The sequence below is a fragment of the Eretmochelys imbricata genome, chromosome 6 (assembly GCF_965152235.1).
Source record: "Eretmochelys imbricata isolate rEreImb1 chromosome 6, rEreImb1.hap1, whole genome shotgun sequence".
NCBI lineage: Eukaryota > Metazoa > Chordata > Testudines > Cheloniidae > Eretmochelys > Eretmochelys imbricata.
Window position 1 is genome coordinate 111,012,158 of NC_135577.1, and position 15,589 is coordinate 111,027,746.

General features: G+C 50.4%; 1 protein-coding gene and 1 long non-coding RNA gene across 6 annotated transcripts in view; one reads left to right on the plus strand and one right to left on the minus strand.

Moving 5' to 3' along the window:
* The window catches only part of PPP2R5C (protein phosphatase 2 regulatory subunit B'gamma), a 194,267-nt gene that overhangs the window by 100,603 nt on the left and 78,075 nt on the right, over positions 1-15,589 (plus strand). The window lies entirely within an intron of this gene.
* On the minus strand, positions 12,153-14,026 carry LOC144266146 (uncharacterized). 2 transcript variants are annotated; one of them, XR_013346433.1, is made up of 4 exons: positions 13,571-14,026; positions 13,371-13,487; positions 13,126-13,247; positions 12,153-12,279 (listed from the first exon to the last, which is right to left on the minus strand). It is a non-coding gene; the product is annotated as an uncharacterized LOC144266146 (long non-coding RNA). The 2 variants fall into 2 exon arrangements; XR_013346432.1 differs by having other exon boundaries at positions 13,371-14,026.

Below are 15,589 nucleotides of genomic sequence, written 5' to 3' on the forward strand. Positions count from 1 at the left end.
AGATCCATAAGTTCTTCAGTCCAATCTACTTCCCTAACTAATTTCCTTAATTTTTGAAAGTCAGCCCTTTTGAAATCAAAAACCCTAGTTGCAGATTTTTTTGTTAATCCTTCTGTTCAGTTTGAACTGAATTAGCTCATGATCACTTGAGTCAAGATTATCCCCTACAACCATTTCTTCTATGAGGTCCTCACTACTCACCAAAACCAATCTAAAATGGCATCCCCTCTAGTCGGTTCAGCAACTACTTGATGTAGGAATCCATCAGCTATCGCATCTAGGAAAATCTGAGCCCTATTATTATTATTATTACTGCTCCCCATCCACGGGACATGCCAAGAGGGCCAGGAAGGCTCCTTTGCAGCGGCACCGAGGGAAGTCTGGGACAGAGGCTAGGCCCATGTCGGACAGTCCTCGATCCCCACTGGGCCCCAAGCCTCTGACTCATGTTGAGTGGAGTAGCCCAGCCCCTTCGGAAGAGGGATGTCCGGATGCAGTCCATGCCTGAAGCCCTTCAGGCGGCCCGGGACGTTATGTCCATGCCGGTGCCCAGAGTGCCGCAGATGTCGGCCCTATGCTCCAGAGGCAAGCCACCGCTGGGATCTCCGCAGTCGCCTCCGGTCCGGTACCAGTCTTGGTCGAGGGAACATTCCCGATGCCGTTCACTGCCCAGCAACCGTTCGGGGCAGAGTCCATGTGGATCGCCCTCGACGCCGACCAGATTGTCTAGCTGGGTTCCGTCTGGCTGAGACTCTCGGCACCACTTGTCCTCAAGAAGTGAATATCGATGGAACCGCGGCATGTGTCGCCAACAGTCCTCGTTTCGAAGGGGGGTACCGCAGTCGGTCACGGCATGGTCGTCGACACCGTTCCTGCTTGGACTCCTGCTCCAAGTCTCCGCCAAGACATCGCAGTCCCGGGCATTGATCGCCGGTGTCTTGCCGTTGTGGGTCCGCCCGTCGAGGCCATTCACGGAGCAGCTGTTACCGTCGGTACCAGCCCTCCACATCGAGATTGTGGTTCTGTGGCCAATGTAGATCCTGGCACCGCCGCTCCTCCTGGTCCAGAGACCGCAGCAGATCTTATGCCAGCCCGGCTTCCATTTGTAGCCGTCCTTCGATGGGCCAGGCCAGCCAACCCGAACAGCTGGACCCACCGGTGCCACAGCAGGTGCAGTGGCACCGAGCGTCGTGGCCGGCACAGTGGTATCAGTGGGCGCCATGGCCTCCGGCGCAGACCCGAGTGGGAGCTCGCTCGGTGGCCAGAGCTTCGGAAGCACCATCTGCCTCCCTCTCCAGACTCCCGAGAAAGGCGTCGGAGGGACATACGTCCTCGGCACCGTGCCCAGAGTCTGACCATTTGGTGGACCCTTCAGTGCCGGCCTATACCCAGAGCACCGCACTGGCCTCCTCACCCCCCCGGAGGTGACAATTGCGGCCCCGCCCCACTCTGCCCCGCAGGAGGACTTCAGGGCCCATCAAGAACTCTGAAAGAAGGTGACAGCAAACCTTCACCTCCAGGCAGAGGAGATGGAGACCTCAGACTTCCTGTTTAACGTGCTGTGCGCGTCGGCACCGAGTAGGGTGGCCTTGCCTCTCCATGAAGGGGTGGCTAAGATTTCAAATGCCCTGTAACAAACACCGGCCTCATTGGCCCCCATCTCTAAGAAGGTGGAACGCAAGTACTTTGTACCCACTAAGGGGCATGAATACTTGTATACCCCCCCGGCGCCCAACTCCCTGGTGATCGAGTTGGTCAACCACAGGGAACGGCAGGGTCAGTCAGCCCTGATCCCAAAGAACAAAGACACTCAGAGACTGGACTCTTTCGGAAGGAAAATGTATTAGTCTTTGAGCTTCCAGTTACGAGTGGCTAACCAGGCTCTCCTGGGCTGGTACGAATTCAGTCTGTGGGGCTCCCTGCCCAAGTTTGAGGACTCCCTCCAAGAGTGCAATGATAAGGAGTTCAAGGCACTAGTGGAGGAAGGGGCAGCGGCTGCTAGGGCGTCCATACAGGTAGCCTCGGATGCTGTGGACACGGCTGCACGATCAGTGGCCTCCGCAGTGTCCGTGAGACAACGTCATGGCTCCTGCTCTCTGGGCTGTCCAGCAAGGCACAGTCTTCCATGCAGGATCTCCCGTTTGACGAGAAAGCTCTGTTTGCCGCGGAATCAGATACAAGAATGCATGGCATGAAAGACTCCCACATGACCCTCCAGACTCTGGGCCTCTATGTCCCGGCTCCGGCAAAACCTAAGTTCAAGCCGCAGCAGACTCCCGCCCAGGCCGCCCTCCTGAAGTAGGAGGCCGCCCAGAAGAAGCAGCAGGACTATAAGAGATGCCCTGCCCCCCAGCCTGGGGGCAAGCAGGTGGGGAAAAGGCACTTTTGACGGGATGCTCAGGGGCACTCTGCCAGTCCTCATCAGGGATCCACCCCCAGTAAAGCTCCCGTTCTCCAATCAGTTGTGTGCTTTCCTCCTGGAATGGTCGCGGCTCACCTCAGACCGATGGATCCTCAACACAATCTCCCGGGGTTAAGTCCTCCAGTTTACTTCCTCCCTGCCCAACCATCCTCCGCCCCCGTCCCTCTTGGGGGACCCCTCACACGAAGCTCTGCTTGAGCAGGAGGTGGGGCGGCTCCTAAGTCTAGGAGCGATAGAGGTGGTACCCGAGGAGTTCATGGGCAAGGGGTATTACTCCCGTTATTTCCTTATCCCAAAGGCCTAAGGGGGGCTCAGGCTCATCCTGGACCTGTGAGGTCTGAACTAGTACGTGGTGAAACTCAAGTTCCACATGGTTTCGCTGGCTTCCATCATCCCCTCCCTGGATCCCGGGGACTGGTACGCTGCCCTTGATCTACAGGGCACGTACTTCCACATCCACATATTTGAGGGGCACAGGTGCTTCCTCCATTTTTTGGTGGGACAGAATCACTACCAATTCACGGTCCTCCCGTTTGGTCTGTCCACTGCCCTCAGGGTGTTTACAAAATGCATGTCAGTGGTAGCTGCCTACCTCAGACGGCAGGGGGTCCAGATATTTCCCTATCTGGACGATTGGCTTGTCAAGGGCACCTCCTGGTTGCAGGGGAGGGATCACGTGGCACTCCTCCTGTCCATGTGCACCGCCTTGGGCCTGTTGGTAAACAACACCAAGTCCACATTAGTCCCGGTCATAGAATCATAGAATATCAGGGTTGGAAGGGACCTCAGGAGATCATCTAGTCCAACCCCCTGCTCAAAGCAGGACCAATCCCCAACTAAATCATCCCAGCCAGAGCTCTGTCAAGCCTGACCTTAAAAACCTCTATGGAAGGAGATTCTACCACCTCCCTAGGTAACGCATTCCAGTGTTTCACCACCCTCCTAGTGAAAAAGTTTTTCCTAATATCCAACCTAAACCTCCCCCACTGCAACTTAAGACCATTACTCCTTGTCCTGTCCTCTTCTACCACTGAGAATAGTCTAGAACCATCCTCTTTGGAACCACCTCTCAGGTAGTTGAAAGCATCTATCAAATCCCCCCTCATTCTTCTCTTCTGCAGACTAAACAATCCCAGTTCGCTCAGCCTCTCCTCATAACTCATGTGTTCCAGTCCCCTAATCATTTTTGTTGCCCTTCGCTGGACTCTCTTCAATTTCTCCACATCCTTCTTGTGGTGTGGTGCCCAAAACTGGACACAGTACTCCAGATGAGGCCTCACCAATGTCGAATAGAGGGGAACGATCACGTCCCTCGGTCTGCTGGCTATGCCCCTACTTATACATCCCAAAATGCCATTGGCCTTCTTGGCAACAAGGGCACACTGCTGACTCATATCCAGCTTCTCGTCCACTGTCACCACTAGGTCCTTTTCTGCAGAACTGCTGCCTAGCCATTCGGTCCCTAGTCTGTAGCGATGCATTGGGTTCTTCCGTCCTAAGTGCAGGACCCTGCACTTATCCTTGTTGAACCTCATCAGATTTCTTTTGGCCCAATCCTCCAATTTGTCTAGGTCCCTCTATATCTTATCCCTGTCCTCCAGCGTATCTACCACTCCTCCTAGGTTAGTATCATCCGCAAATTTGCTGAGAGTGCAGTCCACACCATCCTCCAGATCATTTATGAAGATATGGAACAAAACCGGCCCCAGGACTGACCCTTGGGCACTCCACTTGATACCGGCTGCCAACTAGACATGGAGCCATTGATCACTACCCGTTGAGCCCGACAATCTAGCCAACTTTCTACCCACCTTATAGTGCATTCATCCAGCCCATACTTCTTTAACTTGCTGGAAAGAATACTGTGGGAGACTGTGTCAAAAGCTTTGCTAAAGTCAAGAAACAATACATCCACTGCTTTCTCTTCATCCACAGAACCAGTAATCTCATCATAGAAGGCGATTAGATTAGTCAGGCATGACCTTCCCTTGGTGAATCCATGCTGACTGTTCCTGATCACTTTCCTCTCGTGTAAGTGCTTCAGGATCGATTCCTTGAGGACCTGCTCCATGATTTTTCCGGGGACTGAGGTGAGACTGACTGGCCTGTAGTTCCCAGGATCCTCCTTCTTCCCTTCCTGCATAGAGTTTATCGGGGCACTTTTGGATGCAGCGTCGGCCAGTACCTCTCTCCTGCCAGACAGATTTGAGACCCTGAAAGGTCTCATTGACTCGGTCACAAGGTTCCCAGTGAGAACAACCAGGGTTTGCTTGCAGCTCGAGTCACATGTCGGCGTGCACATACGTGGTCTGTCACGCCAGATTCAGGATGAAGCCCCTCCAACTCTGGTTGTCCTCAAAGTTCTCCAAGGCCACGGACAGGATGTACAAGGTCCTCACCGTGCCGGACTCTGTGATCACCTCCCTATGGTGGTGGTCCGCCCCAAACAACATGCTCCAAGGGGTCCTGTTCAGGGACAGGGCCCCGTCTTTGGAGCTGGTGTCCGATGCTTTGGACTTGGGTTGGGGGGCCCATGTGGGCAACTTTCAAACCCAAGACCTGTGTTCGGCCCAAGATCTGACCCTACATATCAACGTCAAGGAGCTCAGGGCAGTGCAGCTGGCGTGTATGGCCTTCCGCACGCACCTGGAGGGCAATGTAGTCAGGGTCATCATGGACAACACGGCCTCGATGTTCTATATCAGCAGGTAACGTGGGTCCCGATCCTCTGCCCTCTGCCACGAAGCTCTCAGACTGTGGGACTTCTGTATAGCCCACGACATCCACCTGAAGGCCTTCCACCTACTGGGCGCCTGGAATGAGAGGGTGGATCTCTTGAGCAGGGACTTTTCCTCGCAACACGAGTGGTCCCTCCACCCAGAAGTGGCCTACCGGGTCTTCTGAAGGTGGGGAACTCCCCAGGTGGACCTATTCACAACTCGGCAGAACCGGCAATGTCCCCAATTCTGCTCCCGGGGGCCTGGGGAGGGGCGCTATCTCCGATGTCTTTCTCCTGTCCTGGTCAGGCTGGCTTCTCTACGCCTTTCCCCTGTTCCCTCTAATCAGCAGGGTCCTGGAGAAGATAAAGATGGACAAGGCCCGTGTCCTCCTGATTGCCCCGGCATGGCCCAGGCAGCATTGTTACGGGATTCTCCTGGGCCTGGCAGTTGCTCTACCATGGCCATTGCCGCTCCGCCCGGACCTGCTCTCTCAGGAGCAGGGCCGCCTCCTCCATCCCAACCTAGCGGCTCTTCACCTCACGGCGTGGCTGCTCAGTGGTTAGGTGGAGAGGAAAGGACGTGCTCAGAACAGGTTCAGTGCGTCCTCCTCGAAAGTAGACGGCCCTCCACTTGCCGTGCTTATTTGGCAAAGTGGTCCCAGTGTTCCAGGTGGGCGGCGGACCAGGGTGTCTCCCCAGTGGCCACCATGATCCAGCTTATCCTTGATTAGCTCCTCCACCTGAGGGCCCAGGGCCTGGCGCCCTCGTCAGTCAAGGTGCACGTGGCAGCCATATCAGTCTTTCATCCACCGGTGCAAGGGCACACGGTATTTTCCCATGCTATGACTGGACGGTTCCTTAGGGGTTTGGACAGTGTTTTTTCATATTCTAGAACTCCCCCTCACCTCCCGGTCCCGGTGGGACCTAAACCTGGTGTTGGCTCGTCTCACAGGGCCCCCGTTTGAACCACTGGCCACGTGCTCTCATGGAAGGTGGTTGCAATCACGTCTGTCAGGCGAGTCTCAGAGCTCAGGGCCGTGATCTCTGAACCACCGTACACGGTCTCTATAAGAACAAGGTCCAGCTCCACCCACACCCTGCGTTCCTTCCGAAGGTGGTCTACGCCTACCACATGGGTTAGGACGTTTTTCTACTGGTCCTCTGCCCCAAGGCTCACGCGTCCAGTGAGGAGTACTGTCTCCACACGCCCAATGTGTGGCAGGCTCTGGCTTTCTACCTCAAGCGGACCAAGCTGTTCAGAAAGTCCTTGCACCAGTTCGTCGCCTCTGCTGAGTGCGCGAGGGGCCAGCCAATTTCCACTCAGTGGCTTTTCAGCTGGATCTCTTCATGCATCCGTTCCTGTTATGAGCTGGTGGGTGTCCCCCTAACACCCATTGTGAGGGCACAGTTGACTTGGGTGCAGGCCTCGTCGGCTGCCTTCATGGCCTGAGTCCCCATCCAGGACATTTTGTAGGGCTGCCATGTGGTTTTCGGTTCACACATTCACCTCGTACTATGCGATCATTCCCCAAACCAGGGATGACGCCAGGTTCAGCAGGGCTGTTCTCCATTCTGGGAACTTGTGAACTCCTACCCATCTCTAACAGATACAACTCGGAATCACCCATTGTGGAATAGACATGAGCAATCACTCGAAGAAGAAAAGACAGTTACCTTTTCCGTAACTGGTGTTCTTTGAGATGTGTTCTCATGTCTATTCCACATCCCGCCCCCCTTCCCCTCATACCATGCCAGACAGGTGCCACTCCAGGGGTCGCGGGGGGCGCTCCCCCATTACGGGTACTGCTAGGGGAAAAACTTCCGGCAGCAGTGCCCGTGGCGAGCACACACACCTATTGTGGAATAGACATGAGCAACACATCTCGAAGAATGGAAATGGTAACTCTTTTTTTTGGGCGGGGGGAGGCAGTGGGGGTTTGATTTTTTGTTTTTTGGAGGGTTTTTAGTTTGGTATTTCTTTGTGTTGCATATATCCCCTTTCTTTGACTGACAGATGAAAGAGCTTCAAGGCAGTAACCTATCATCTTGTATGCCTAAATCACCAGTCATACCTATAGCACAATATAAGTAAATTATAGCTCATGATCAAAGGCACCTATACTGATTTTTCAAGAATTCAGGCACAGTATTTTAAAACAAAAAGTGAAACATTTCAAGGTTACAAAGGGTTAATTCTAGAGCTGTCAAGCGATTAAAAGAATTGTGATTAATCACATGACTAATTGCACTGTTAAACAATAGAATAAATTTTGTTTAAATATTTTTTGGATGTTTTCTACATTTTCAACTATATTGATTTCAGTTACAATACAGAATACAAAGTGTACAGTGCTCACTTTATATTTATTTTTATTACAAATATTTGTGCTGTAAAAACCAAAAGAAATAGTATTTTTCAGTTCACCTCATACAAGTACTGTAATGCAGTCTCTATCATGAAAGTTGAACTTACAAATACAGAATTACGTATAAAAAAATAACTGCATTCAAAAATAAAACAATGTAAAACTTTAGAGCCTATGAGTCCAGTCAGTCCTACTTTTTGTTCAGCCAGGTTTCAGAGTAACAGCCGTGTTAGTCTGTATTCGCAAAAAGAAAAGGAGTACTTGTGGCACCTTAGAGACTAACCAATTTATTTGAGCATAAGCTTTCGTGAGCTACAGCTCACTTCATCGGATGCATACTGTGGAAAGTGTAGAAGATCTTTTATACACACAAAGCATGAAAAAATACCTCCCCCCACCCCACTCTCCTGCTGGCAATAGCTTATCTGAAGTGATCACTCTCCTTACAAAGGCTGACAAAGGAGGTGCTGTTGTCATCATGACTAGGTTGGAATATGAACAAGAGGCTGCTCGGCAGCTCTCCAACACCACTTTCTACAAGCCATTACCCTCTGATCCCACTGAGAGTTACCAAAAGAAACTACAGCATTTGCTCAAGAAACTCCCTGAAAAAGCACAAGATCAAATCCGCAGACACACCACTGGAACCTCGACCTGGGATATTCTATCTACTACCCAAGATCCATAAACCTGGAAATCCTGGGCGCCCCATCATCTCAGGCATTGGCACCTTGACAGCAGGATTGTCTGGCTATGTAGACTCCCTCCTCAGGCCCTACGCTACCAGCACTCCCAGCTACCTTCGAGACACCACTGACTTCCTGAGGAAACTACAATCCATCGGTGATCTTCCTGATAACACCATCCTGGCCACTATGGATGTAGAAGCCCTCTACACCAACATTCCACACAAAGATGGACTACAAGCCGTCAAGAACACTGTCCCTGATAATGTCACGGCTAACCTGGTGGCTGAACTTTGTGACTTTGTCCTTACCCATAACTATTTTACATTTGGGGACAATGTATACCTTTAGATCAGCGGCACTGCTATGGGTACCCGCATGGCCCCACAGTATGCCAACATTTTTATGGCTGACTTAGAACAACGCTTCCTCAGCTCTCATCCCCTAACGCCCCTACTCTACTTGCGCTATACTGATGACATCTTCATCATCTGGACCCATGGAAAAGAAGCCCTTGAGGAATTCCACCATGATTTCAACAATTTCCATCCCACCCTCAACCTCAGCCTGGTCCAGTCCACACAAGAGATCCACTTCCTGGACACTACAGTGCTAATAAACAATGGTCACATAAACACCACCCTATACCGGAAACCTACTGACCGCTATTCCTACCTACATGCCTCCAGCTTTCACCCTGACCACACCACACGATCCATCGTCTACAGCCAAGCTCTGCGATACAACCGCATTTGCTCCAACCCCTCAGACAGAGACAAACACCTACAAGATTTCTATCAAGCATTCTTACAACTACAGTACCCACCTGCGGAAGTGAAGAAACAGATTGATAGAGCCAGAAGAGTTCCCAGAAGTCTCCTACTACAGGACAGGCCTAACAAAGAAAATAACAGAACGCCACTAGCCGTCACCTTCAGCCCCCAACTAAAACCCCTCCAACTCATTATTAAGGATCTACAACCTATCCTGAAGGATGACCCAACACTGTCACAAATCCTGGGAGACAGGCCAGTCCTTGCCTACAGACAGCCCCCCAACCTGAAGCAAATACTCACCGACAACCACATACCACACAACAGAACCACTAACCCAGGAACCTATCCTTGCAACAAAGCCCGTTGCCAACTGTGCCCACATATCTATTCAGGGGACACCATCACAGGGCCTAATAACATCAGCCACGCTATCAGAGGCTCGTTCACCTGCACATCCACCAATGTGATATATGCCATCATGTGCCAGCACTGCCCCTCTGCCATGTACATTGGTCAAACTGGACAGTGTCTATGTAAAAGAATAAATGGACACAAATCAGATGTCAAGAATTATAACATTCATAAACCAGTCGGAGAACACTTCAATCTCTCTGGTCACGCGATTACAGACATGAAAGATGCAATTCTTCAACAAAAAAACTTCAAATCCAGACTCCAGCGAGAAACTGTTGAATTGGAATTCATTTGCAAATTGGATACAATTAACTTAGGCTTGAATAGAGACCGGGAGTGGCTAAGTCATTATGCAAGGTAACCTATTTCCCCTTGTTTTTTCCTAACCCCACCCCCCCCACCCCCGACGTTCTTGTTAAACCCTGGATTTGTGCTGGAAATGGCCCACCTTGATTATCATACACATTGTAAGGCGAGTGGTCACTTTAGATAAGCTATTGCCAGCAGGAGAGTGGGGTGGGGGGAGGTATTTTTTCATGCTTTGTGTGTATAAAAGATCTTCTATACTTTCCACAGTATGCATCCGTGGAAGTGAGCTGTAGCTCACGAAAGCTTATGCTCAAATAAATTGGTTAGTCTCTAAGGTGCCACAAGTACTCCTTTTCTTTTTGTTCAGCCAGTCACTCAGACAAACAAGTTGGTTTACATTTGCAGGTGATAATACTGCCCGCTTCTTGTTTACAATGTCACCTGAAAGTGAGAACAGATGTTCACATGGAACTGTTTTAGCTGGTATTGCAAGATATTTACATTCCAGATGCGCTAAAGATTCATATGTCCCTTCATCTTCAACCACCATTCCAGAAGACATGCTTCCATGGTGATGACAGGTTCTTCTTGATAATGATCCAAAGCAGTGCAGATTGATGCATGTTCACTTTCATCATTTGAGTTAGATGCCACCAACAGAAGGTTAATTTTCTTTTTTGATGGTTCGGGTTCTCTAGTTTCCGCATCAGTGTGTTGCTCTTTTAAAACTTCAGAAAGCATGCTCCACACCTCATCTCTCTCAGATTTTGGAAGGCACTTTAAATTCTTAATCCTTGGGTCAAGTGCTGTAGCTATCTTTAGAAATCTCACATTGGTACCTTCCTTGCTTTTTGTCAGATCTGCAGTGAAAGTGTTCTTAAAATGAACATGTGCTGGGTCTTCATCCGAGACTGCTATAATATGAAATATATGGCAGAATGCAGGTAAAACAGAGCAGGAGACATACTTTTTCTTCCTCAAGAAGTTCACTCAAAATTTAATAGCGCATTATTTTTTTAACTAGCATCATCAGCATGGAAGCATGTCCTCTGGGATGGTGGCCGAAGCATGAAGGGGCATATGAATGTTTAACATATCTGGCACGTAAATATCTTGAAATGCCGGCTACAACAGTGCCATGCGAACTCCTGTTCTCACTTTCAGATGACATTGTAAATAAGAAGCTGGCAGCATTATCTCCTGTAAATGTAAAGAAATTTGATTGTCTTAGCGATTGGCTGAATAAAAAGTAGGGCTGAGTTGACTTGTAGGCTCCAAAGTTTTACATTGTTTTTGAGTGCAATTATGTAACAAAGAAAAGCTACATTTGTAAATTGCACTTTCACAATAGAGAGATTGTAATATGGTACTTGTATGAGATGAATTGAAAAATACTGTTTCTTTTGTTTATCATTTTTACAGTGCAAATATTTGTATTAAAAATAATATAAAGTGAGCAATGTACACTTTTTATTGTGTTGTAATGGAAATCAATATATTGGAAAATGTAGAAAAACATCCCAAAATAGATAAATTTCAGTGGGTAATCTATTGTTTAACAGTGCACTGTGATTGTGATTAATTTTTTTAATAGAGATTAATTTTTTGATTTAATCACGTGAGGTTAATTGCAATTAATCGACAGCCCTAGATAATTCCTTCATGCTGCAGAGATGTCAGAAGATAAGAATAATTCTAATGTTAATGAACATGTAGATATTTCCACTAAAAATGTTGTGTCCTCTTTTAAATAGAATATATAGAAATTGGATTAGTTGCTTTACAGCTAGATGGCTTTGTTAGTAGCCAAAAGAGTTTAACTGCTGCTGGCATCATATACATGGATACACATGACTAACTTTAATCTCCAATATATGTAGTGAAGGGGAACCTCCACTGTGTGGGTGGGCGGTTCCGCATCTTCTGTTTAAGCTACTAGGGCTATGTCTACATTTACAGCCAGACTACAGACACTGCATGCCTAGCTAGCATGGATATAAATAGCAGTGTATAAACGGTGAGATATGTCTTAGGCGAGTAGAGTACCTTATATGTCTGAACCCCCAGGGCTTGAACCCTACAAGACTGTCTGTGTGCCCAAGCAGTGCCTCTCGCATCTGCACTGCTATTTTTAGCAGTGCAATGTCCTGCTCCCTCCCCCCTGCCAGAACTGCCAGCGCTTCTCCCCACTGCTTCCCCTTTGCCAGAGTCTTTCCCTCTGGTAGCGAAAGGCTTCAGCGTACAGGAGGCTGTGGGACACTGCACTGCTAAAAAATAGCAGAGTAGATGTGGGAGGCACTTTTTGGACATGTAGAGAGCTGGGTAGGGTATATACTCTGGGAGTTCAGGCAGATAGGGCACTCTGCTCTACTCAGCTGTGTCTCCCCACTGCTGTTTATGCCCGAGCTACCTGGGCATGCAGTGTCTGTATTCTACTTGCCTCCAGGTGGCGTTGGATGCTGCTGATGCTGCTTCCTGTATCATGGCTTCCGCTATCTCCATGTGGCAAGTCTCTTGGCTGCTTCTTTCTGGGTTGTCCACCGACGCCCAGAAGTCATTGCGAGACTTGCCCTTCGACGGCGGGGCCCTATTTGCAGAACAAACAGACAGCAAGTTGCGTGGCCTCAAGAACTCCTGCACCACCTTGAAAACCCTCGGTCTCTACGTCTCAGCCCCGGCGCGTAAGCAGTTCAAACCACAGCAGTCTTAGGGTCAGGGGAGCCTGCCTCGGCAGGACAAGCCCCATAAACAAGCCAAGGGTTACATGCGCCGCCCGAGCCATCCCCCTCAGCCCAGTTGGGCTCGACCCACAATAAGCAGGGGGCCAAACAGTTGTTTTGAGGGTGCGCCCGAGGGCGACCTACCAGACTATTCACTGGATCCATCTTTCCCAGTGTTGTTCAACCGCCTTTCCCCTTTCCTCCCGACGTGGACCGCTGGGTCCTCAGCACAGTGGAACGGGGTTATACCCTCCAGTTCCTTTCTACCCCCCCTTCCCACCTGCCTTCCCCATCCCTCTTCAGGGACCCCTCTCAGAAGAGTCTCCTCGTGCATGAGGTAATGGGGTTATTACAGCTGGGTGCAGTGGAAGAAGTTCCTCTTGAGTACAGGAAAAAGTGGTTCCATTCCTGATACTTTTTAATGCGAAAGGCCAAAGGCGCTCTAGGACCCATCCTGGATCTGCAAGACCTCAACAAGTACCTACAGAAGCTAAAGTTCCGCATGGCCTCTCTGGCTTCTAATATCCCCTCCCTAGATTCGGAAGACTGGTATGCCGCCCTCGACTTGAAGGACGCATACTTCCATATAGTGATCTTTCGAGGACACAGTCCTCCGGTTTATGGTGGGGCCCCACCACTACCAGTTTACAGTTTTTGGCCTGGCGACGCCACCGAGGGTGTTTACCAAGTGCATGTCAGTGATGGCGCCTTACCTCAGGTGCCGGCTTATCCAGATCTACCCGTCGTCGACGACTGGCTTGTCAAGGGCTGCTCCAGGCCTCAAGTCCGAAGGGATGTCGCGGTGTTTCAAGCCACGTGCCGCTCTGTGGGCCTACTGGTGAATGACAAAATGTCGACATTAGTGCCAGTGCAGGGGATAGAGTTAATCAGATCATTCCTTGACTCTGCCTGCGCCAGAGCGTTCCTGCTGCTGGAAAGGTTCCATGCATCGACGAACCTCATTGCAGAAGTCTCCGCATTCCCTTTGACTACAGCCAGGGTCTGTCTGTGCCTGCTGGGTCACATGGCAGTGTGCACTTCTGTGGTCCTCTGTGCCAGGCTCCAGATGCGGCCCCTGCAACAATGACTGGTGACAATCTATTCCCAGTCCTGAGACCCCCTGGAAAAGATCGTTACCATTCCCCAGGCAATACTTACTACTTTGAGATGGTGGACCAACTGCGGGACAGTCCTGAAAGGGGTTCCGTTCGACCAACCTCCTCACTCCATTGAGTTGGTGTCGGATGCCTCTGATCTTGGCTGGGGGACACATCTCGGCAACCTCCAGACACAGGGGAGGTGGTCTCTGGAGGAAGTGCAGTTACACATAAACGTCAAAGAGCTCCGAGCGGTCCAGCTGGCGTGCAGAGTCTTCTTGGCCCACCTGTTGGGCAAGGTGGTACGAGTCCTGACGGACAACACAGCCTCGATGTCCTACATCAACAGGCAAGGGGGAGCACTCTTGTTGGCACTCTGAGACTTCTCCATCAGCCACAAAATGCATCTGGAAACTTGTCACCTTCCTGGCATCAGGAATAAACTGGCAGACCAGCTCAGCAGAGACTTCTCCTCTCACCATGAGTGGTCGCTGCATACAGAGGTAGCCTGCATGATCTTCCAAAGGTGGGGCACTCCCCAGGTGGACCTGTTCGCTACCAGACAGAACAGGAAGTGCCACTGGTTTTGTTCTTGACAGGGTCTGAACAAAAAGACTCCCTCTCTGATGCTTTCCTCCTGTCATGGTCAGGGAGCCTGATGTACTCATTCCCTCCGATTCCACTCATCAGCAGGGCCCTGGAAAAGATCGAGAGACCAGGCATAGGTTTTCATGATTGCCCTGTCGTGGACTCACCAGCATTGGTTCGGCACGCTCATGAGCCTGTCAACGGCTCCTCCTTGGCCCCTGCCCAACCAGCTGGACCTGCTGTCGCTGGACTACGGTTGGCTCTTACACCCCAACCTCGGGTCCCTCTGCCATTTGGTATGGATGCTGCGTGGCTGAACCCAGAAGAGTGGACTTGTTCGAAGAAGTCCAACAGGTCCTCCTGAAAAGTAGGAAGCCCTCAACTAGACTGACTTACCCTGGCGAAGTGCACAAGGTTTTCCCACTGGGTGTCTGAATGGGGCATCTCTCCATCGCGTTCCTTCATACAGGCGGTCCTGGACTATCTGTTCCATTTAAGGAACTAGAGTCTAGCACACTCTTCCATTAGAATGCATCTCGCGGCCATCTCCACTTTTCACCCACCGATCCAAGGACAGACTGTGTTCTCATGACTTGACGGTCAGATTCTTGAGAGGGCTGGAGAGACTCTTCCTGCAGGTACGGGCTCCTGTTCCACAGTGTGATCTTAACTTGGTCCTCCACCCTTTGAACTGCTGGGGTCCTGCTCCCTTTCCCATCTGTCAAGGAAGGTTGTATTCCTGGTGGCGGTGACATCGGCAAGACGGGTCTCAGAAATTAAGGCCTTGACCTCAGAAACGCCATACACGGTCTTCTACAAAGATAAGGTTCAGTTGCAGCCCCGCCTGGCCTTCCTGTCAAAGGTGGTCTCCATCTTCTATATGAACCAGGACATCTTCCTCCCAGTGTTTTGTCCCAAACTGCACAAGATCAGTGAAGAGAGATGTCTTCATGCCCTGGATGTCTGGAGGGCTTTGGCTTTTTACTTAGAACATACCAAGCCTTTCCGTAAATCGACTTACCTCTTCATCGCTACAGCGGATAGGATGAAGCGTCATCTGGTGTCCTCGCACAGGATTTCCAATTGGATTATCTCGTGCATAATGACCAGTTATGACCTGGCAGGGGTTCCACCGCCACTGATTGTCAGAGCCCACTCGATGAGAGCTCAGGTGTTTTCAGCGGCCTTCTGTCACACAACCCTATCCAGGATATCTGTAGAGCCACAACATGGTCCTCTGTCCACACGTTTATGGCTCATTATGCCATCACACAGCAGGCCAGGGACAACGCTGGACTCAGCAGAGCTGTGTAGCAATCTATACGTCAGTGAACTCGTTCCCACCTCCAGGGATACTGCTTTGGAGTCACCTAATATGGAAAGGACATGAGCAAGCACTCAAAGACAGTTAAAAAAAGACAGCTACCTTTTCCGTAACTGGTGTTCTTTGAGATGTGTTGCTTATGTCCATTCCAGGACCTGCCCTCCTTCC